Below are 8,384 nucleotides of genomic sequence, written 5' to 3'. Positions count from 1 at the left end.
TTCCACAAGGGAGTGTCGATAGTCTCAGTCATCTCATTATCAAAAAGGAGGAGGTGTTGGGTGTCTTGCAAAGCATTAAGGTAGATAAGTCCCCAGGGCCTGATGGGATCTACCCCAGAATATTGAGGGAGGCAAGGGAAGAAATTGCTGGGGCCTTGACAGAAATCTTTGCATCCTCATTGGCTACAGGTGAGGTCCCAGAGGACTGGAAAATAGCCAATGTTGTTCCTTTGTTTAAGAAGGGTAGCAAGGATAATCCAGGAAATTATAGGCCGGTGAGCCTTACGTCTGTGGTAGGGAAATTATTAGAGAGGATTCTTCGGGACAGGATTTACTCCCATTTGGAAACAAATGGACTTATTAGCGAGAGGCAGCATGGTTTTGTGAAGGGGAGGTCATGCCTCACTAATTTGATTGAGTTTTTTGAGGAAGTGACAAAGATGATTGATGAAGGAAGGGCAGTGGATGTTATCTATATGGACTTTAGTAAAGCCTTTGACAAGGTCCCTCATGGCAGACTGATACAAAAGGTGAAGTCACAGAGGGGAGCTGGAAAGATGGATACAGAACTGGCTCTGTCATAGAAGACAGTGGGTAGCAGTGGAAGGGTGCTTTTCTGAATGGAGGGATGTGACTAGTGGTGTTCCGCAGGGATCAGTGCTGGGACCTTTGCTGTTTGTAGTATATATAAATGATTTGGAGGAAAATGTAGCTGGTCTGATTAGTAAGTTTGCGGACGACACAAAGGTTGGTGGAGTTGCGGACAGTGATGAGGATTTTCAGAGGATACAGCAGGATATAGATCGGTTGGAGACTTGGGCAGAGAAATGGCAGACGGAGTTTAATTCGGACAAATGTGAGGTAATGCATTTTGGAAGGTCTAATGCAGGTCGGCAGTATACAGTAAATGGCAGAACCCTTCGGAGTATTGACAGGCAGAGAGATCTGGGCGTACAGGTCCACAGGTCACTGAAAGTGGCAATGCAGGTGGATAAGGTAGTCAAGAAGGCATATGGCATGCTTGCCTTCATCGGTCGGGGCATAGAGTATAAAAATTGGCAAGTCATGCTGCAGCTGTACAGAACCTTAGTTAGACCACACTTAGAATATTGCGTGCAATTCTGGTCACCACACTACCAGAAGGATGTGGAGGCTTTGGAGAGGGCACAGAAGAGGTTTACCAGGATGTTGCCTGGTCTGGAGGGCATTAGCTATGAGGAGAGTTTGGATAAACGGATTGTTTTCACTGGAATGACGGAGGTGGAGGGGCGACATGATAGAGGTTTACAAAGTTATAAGCAGCATGGACAGAGTGAATAGTCAGAAGTTTTTTCCCAGGGTGGAAGAGTCAGTTACTAGGGGACATAGGTTTAAGGTGAGAGGGGCAAAGTTTAGAGGGGATGTGCGAGGCAAGTTCTTTACACAGAGGGTGGTGAGTGCATGGAACTTGTTGCCGGGGGAGGTGGTGGAAGCAGGTACCATAGAGATGTTTAAGAGGCATCTTGACAAATACATGAATAGGATGGGAATAGAGGGATACGGACCCCGGAAGTGCAGAAGGTTTTCGTTTAGGCAGGCATCAAGATCGGCGCAGGCTTGGAGGGCCGAATGGCCTGTTCCTGTGCTGTACTGTTCTTTGTTCTTTGTTCTCTGGGGTAGAGAATTCCAAAGATTCACAACCCTCTGAGTAAAGAAATTGCTCCTCATCTCAGTCCTAAGTGGCTTCCTCCTTATTTTGAAATTGTGTCCCCTGGTTCTAGACTCCCCAACCAGGGGAAACATCTTACCTGCATCTACTCTGTCTGTGCCTTTAAGTACTGGTATAAGAACTCCACCACATCCTTGTGGAGCTGTGGCCAGTGAAAATGCTGTTTTATGCAAGCTTGAGTTTTTCTGATACCGACATGTCCAGCCATTGGAATCTTGTGAACGATTCTCAATATTTCCCTACGCTTTGATCCCAGACGAGCGCCCAAATTTCTGTTATGGTCAAGTGAAGAGGAGTTGAAGGGCTTCCCTTGTTTCCTTCTTCTCGTTTGACTACAACAGGTTTAATTCTTTCTTAAAGTGAATGTCCTGGCCAATTCATTAGGTGTTTGATTATTTGCTTGCTATGATCATAACAAGAACCAATCAGACAGGTTTTCTTGAGTTAACAAAGAAAGAGGTTAACTTTATTGTGCCTAAACCAATCTAATAAAATAATAAACAATGCACCAACTTTCACTCTCACACACACAAGAGTTTTACACACATACAAAAAGGTTACAAAGTGGGGAAAAGTAGATTGGTTGAGTTAGAGTCCCATAAAAAGGTATACAATTTGCCAAATTTGGTGATTTGGCTGGATTCTAGCTGAATTCAGTGGTCCTGAGGCTTTTGGCTTGAAGAGGTAGATGGTTGGTTCACTGAGTCTCTTGGAGATAGCGATGCGGATGATTTCCTCCAATGGGGTTTCTGAGTGCAGCCAGAGTATGAAAAGGTGGTCAGTGAACAGGCAGGATTAAAAAGCTTTCAAGCTGGGATGGAGAGAGAGAGATAGAGAGGGGGACCCTCACTTAGGGTCTGCTCATGTCAGAGTCCAGTTGCTTATCCTTTGCTGCAGAGAAAGCACCAGCTTAAAACCACAAACCGGAAGGGTTTGTCACATGACAATCACTCAGTGATTCAAACATATCATTTAGCAGTATTTCTTCTTCTTGCTAGAGAACAGGTTGTTCCTTTAAACTTCCTGGATCTTGGTTCTTGCTGGGGACTTAGCAGACATTTTGTCTCCTCACAAGCATTGCAGTGTAGGATACAGTGTTGCAAATTAGGTGATCAGCTTAAGCTGAAAGGATGACTTTGCTGGTAGCTTTTAAAAATCTGTTTTTAAAAAAAGTACAAATTCAGATCTCCAGTCAGTGGACCAAAGAAAATTATCATTCAACAAAACACATTGGCGTAGCACATTAAGGCAGAATCCTCCAATCCTGGACTGAGTTGATGTTTCGTCCTGACTGACAAAGCACCCATCAGTGATGCTGCACCGACAAAGCCAGCACCTAACCTGACACCTCCAGCAGGCAAGTCACCCAAACTTTCAATGCTCTACAAGCTCCCAAGATCTGGCCAAATGTCTTTCATGGTGGAAGATGCATTTATGTGGATGTGAGGTGAAAATAGGCTGAGAGGAATTGTGAAATGCAAGTTTTATAATATAGAACAAGGGTAATAAGGAATAAGGCCTCAAATTATAGGACCAATTTCCAGGTGGTGCAATCAACCATTCTGTACATGCATTATGGAATTGGGTGAGTTACCAGCATTGCTGTCACTGAATTTTCCAATATTAAAATGTTTACTTAGTTTGCAGGTTGCACTGAGAATGTGAATCAACCAAGGGATGTGGGCATTGCTGGCTAGGCCAGCATTTATTGTCCATCCCAAATTGCCCTTGAGAAGGTGGTGGTGAGCTGCCTTCTTGAACCGCTGCAGTCCATGTGGGGTCGGGACACCCACAGTGCTGTTAGGAAGGGAGTTCCAGGATTTTGACCCAGCGACAGTGAAGGAACGGCGATATAGTTCCAAGTCAGGATGGTGTGTGGCTTGGAGGGGAACTTGCAGGTGGTGGTGTTCCCATGCATTTGCTGCCCTTGTCCTTCTAGGTGGTAGAGATCGCAGGTTTGGAAGGAGCTATCTAAGGAGCCTTGGTGGAGCTGTGAGGAAGAGGCAAAGAAGCTCCAATGTGATTTGGACAAGTTGGATGAGTGGGCAAATGCATGGCAGATGCAGTATAACGTGGATAAATGTGAGGTTATCCACTTTGGCTGTAAAAACAGAAAAGCAGATTATTGTCTGAATGGTGATAAATTGGAAAAGGGGGAGGTGCAACAAGATCTGGGTGTCCTTGTACACCAGTCGCTGGAAGCAAGCATTCAGGTGCAGCATGCAGTTAGGAAGGCGAATGGTATGTTGGCCTTCATTGCAAGACGATTTGATTACAGGAGGAAGGATGTCTTACTGCTGTTAGACAGAGCCTTGGTGAGACCACATCTGGAGTATTGTGTGCAGTTTTGGTCTCCTTCTCTGAGGAAGGATGTTCTTGCCATGGAGGGAGTGCAAAGAAGATTTACTAGGCTGATTCCTGGGAAGGCAGGATTGACGTATGCGGAGAGATTGGATCGACTTGGCCTATATCCACGAGAGTTTAGAAGAGTGAGAGGGGATCTCATAGAAACCTATAAAATTCTAACAGGACTAGACAGGCTAGATGCAAGGAGGATGTTCTCATCAGCTGGGGAGTCCTGAACCAGGGGTCACAGTCTCAGGATATGGGGTATAGAACATAGAACACAGAACATAGAACAGTACAGCACAGTACAGGCCCTTCGGCCCACGATGTTGTGCCGAACCTTTAACCTACTCTAAGATCAAACTAACTACCTATCCTTCATTCTACTATCATCCATATACCTATCCAAGAGTCGCTTAAATGCCCCTAATGTATCTGCTTCTACTACCACCGCTGGCAGCGCATTCCACGCACCCACCATTCTCTGTGTAAAGAACCTACCTCTGACATCTCCCCGAAACCTTCCTCCAATCACCTTAAAATTATGCCCCCTGGTGATAGCCTTTTCCACCCTGGGAAAAAGTCTCTGGCTATCCACTCTATCTATGCCTCTCATCATCTTGTACCCCTCTATCAAGTCACCTCTCATCCTTCTTCGCTCCAATGAGAAAAGCCCTAGCTCCCTCAATCTTTCTTCGTAGGACATGCCCTCCAGTCCAGGCAGCATCCTGGTAAATCTCCTCTGCACCCTCTCTAAAGCTTCCACATCCTTCTTATAATGAGGCGACCAGAAATGAACACAATATTCCAAGTGTGGTCGAACCAGGGCCTTATAGAGCTGCAGCATAACCTCGCGGCTCTTAAACTCAATCCCCCTGTTAATGAAAGCCAACACACCATACGCCTTCTTAACAATCCTATTAACTTGGGTGGCAACTTTGAGCGATCTATGGACATGGACCCCAAGATCCCTCTGTTCCTCCACACTACCAAGAATCCTGTCTTTAAGCCTGTATTCCACATTCAAATTCGACCTTCCAAAATGAATCACTTCACACTTTTCCAGATTGAACTCCATCTGCCACTTCTCAGCCCAGCTCTGCATCCTGTCAATGTCCCGTTGCAACCTAGAACAGCCTTCCACACTATCCACAACTCCAGCAACCTTCGTGTCATCGGCAAACTTGCTAACCCAGCCTTCCACTTCCTCATCCAAGTCATTTATAAAAATCACAAAGAGCAGAGGTCCCAGAACAGATCCTTGTGGAACACCACTGGTCACCAAGCTCCATGCTGAATACTTACCATCTACTACCACCCTCTGTCTTCTATGGGCCAGCCAATTTCGTATCCAGACAGCCAACTTTCACTGAATCCCATGACTCCTTACTTTGTGAATGAGCCTACCATGGGGAACCTTATCAAACGCCTTGCTAAAATCCATATACACCACATCCACTGCTCTTCCTTCATCAATGGGTATGCCATTTAGAACTGAGATGAGGAGAAATTTCTTCACTCAGAGGGTGGTGAACCTGTGGAATTGTCTACCACAGAAGGCAGTGGAGGCCAAGTCATTAAATATATTCAAGAGGGAGACAGATATATTTCTTAATGCCAAAGTGATCAAGGGATATGGGAGAAAGCAGGAACAGGGTACTGAATTAGATGATCAGCTATGATCTTTTTGAATGGTGGACCAGGCCCGATGGGCCGAATTGCCTACTCCTACACCTATTTTCAATGTTTCTATGTTGGTGCGTCGCTGCAGTGCATCTTGTAGATGGTACACACTGCTGCCACTGTGCGTCTGTGGTGGAGGGAGTGAATGTTTGTGGATGGGGTGCCAATCAAGAGGGCTGCTTTGTCCTGGATGGTGTCGAGCTTCTTGAGTGTTGGAGCTGCACCCATCCAGGCAAGTGGAGAATATTCCATCACACTCCTGACTTGTGCTTTGTAGATGGTGAACAGACTTTGGGGAGTCAGGAGGTGAGTTACTCGCCGCAGGATTCCTAGCCTCTGACCTACTCTTGCAGCCACGGTATTTATATGGCTACTCCAGTTCAGTTTCTGATCAATGGTAACACCCAGAATGTTGATAGTAGGGAATTTAGCAATCGTAATGCCATTGAATGTCAAGGGGAGATGGTTAGATTCTCTCTTGTTGAATATGGCCATTGCCTGGCACTTGTGTGGCGCGAATGTTACTTGCCACTGATCAGCCCAAGCCTGAATAGTGTCTCGGTCTTTCTGCATTTCTACAAGAACTGCTTCAGTATCTTAGGAGTCACAAATGGTGCTGCACATTGTGCAATAATTAGCAAACATCTCCACTTCTGACCTTATGACTGAAGGAAGGTCATTGATGAAGCAGCTAAAGATGGTTGGACCTAGGATACTAACCTGAGGAACTCCTGCAGTGATGTCCTGGAGCTCAGATGATTGACCTCCAACAGCCACAATCATCTTCCTTTGTGCGAGGTATGACTCCAACCAGCAGAGAGATTTCCCCCTGATTCCCATTGACTTCAGTTTTGCTAGGGCTCCTTGATGCCATACTCGGTCAAATGCTGCCTTGATGTCAAGGGCAGTCACTCTTACCACACCTCTGGAGTTCAGCTCTTTTGTCCATGTTTAAACCAAGGCTGTAATGAGGTCAGGAGCTGAGTGGCCCTGGCAGAACCCAATCTGAGCATCACTGAGCAGGTTACTGCTAAGCAAGTGCCGCTTGATGGCACTGTTGATGACACCTTCCATCACTTTACTGATGATTGAGAGTAGGCTGATGGGGCGGTAATTGGCCGGGTTGGACTTGTCCCACTTTTTGTTTACAGGACATACTTGGGTAATTTTCCACATTGCAGGGTAGATGCCAGTGCTTTAGCTGTACTGGAACAGCTTGACTAGGGGTGCGGCAAGTTCTGGAGCACAGGTCTTCAGTACTATTTAGAATTTAGAACATTACAGCGCAGTACAGGCCCTTCGGCCCTCGATGTTGCTCCGACCTGTGAAACCATCTGACCTACACTATTCCATTTTCATCCATATGTCTATCCAATGACCACTTAAATGCCCTTAAAGTTGGCGAGTCTACTACTGTTGTAGGCAGGGCGTTTCACGCCCCTACTACTCTCTGCGTAAAGAAACTACCTCTGACATCTGTCCTATATCTTTCACCCCTCAACTTAAAGCTATGTCCCCTCGTGTTTGCCATCATCATCCGAGGAAAAAGACTCTCACTATCCACCCTATCTAACCCTCTGATTATCTTGTATGTCTCTATTAAGTCACCTCTCCTCCTCCTTCTCTCTAACGAAAACAACCCCAAGTCCCTCAGCCTTTCTTCGTAAGACCTTCCCTCCATACCAGGCAACATCCTAGTAAATCCCCTCTGCACCCTTTCCAAAGCTTCCACATCCTTCCTATAATGCGGTGACCAGAACTGCACGCAATACTCAAGGTGCGGCCTCACCAGAGTTTTGTACAGCTGCATCATGACCTCGTGGCTCCGAAACTCGATCCCCCTACTAATAAAAGCTAACACACCATATGCCTTCTTAACAGCCCTATTAACCTGGGTAGCAACTTTCAGGGATTTATGTACCTGGACACCAAGATCTCTCTGCTCATCTACACTACCAAGAATCTTCCCATTCGCCCAGTACTCTGCATTGCTGTTACTCCTTCCAAAGTGAATCACCTCACACTTCTCCGCATTAAACTCCATTTGCCATCTCTCAGCCCAGCTCTGCAGCCTATCTATGTCCCTCTGTACCCTACAACACCCTTCGGCACTATCCACAACTCCACCGACCTTCATGTCATCCGCAAATTTACTAACCCACCCTTCTACACCCTCATCCAGGTCATTTATAAAAATGACAAACAGCAGTGGCCCCAAAACAGAACCTTGCGGTACACCACTAGTAACTAAACTCCAGGATGAACATTTGCCATCAACCACCACCCTCTGTCTTCTTTCAGCTAGCCAATTTCTGATCCAAAGCTCTAAATCACCTTCAACCCCATACTTCCGTATTTTCTGCAATAGCCTACCGTGGGGAACCTTATCAAACGCCTTACTGAAATCCATATACACCACATCCACGGCTTTACCCTCATCCACCTGTTTGGTCACCTTCTCAAAAAACTCAATAAGGTTTGTGAGGCACGACCTACCTTTCACAAAACCGTGCTGACTATCGCAAATGAACTTATTCTTTTCAAGATGATTATAAATCCTATCTCTTCTAACCTTTTCCAACATTTTACCCACAACCGAAGTAAGGCTCACAGGTCTATAATTACCAGGGGTGTCTCTACTCCCCTT

Source organism: Heterodontus francisci, chromosome 5 (genome assembly GCF_036365525.1).
Source record: "Heterodontus francisci isolate sHetFra1 chromosome 5, sHetFra1.hap1, whole genome shotgun sequence".
Lineage (NCBI taxonomy): Eukaryota > Metazoa > Chordata > Chondrichthyes > Heterodontiformes > Heterodontidae > Heterodontus > Heterodontus francisci.
The sequence above is the reverse complement of the archived record's forward strand: the minus strand, read 5'-3'. Positions refer to the sequence as shown.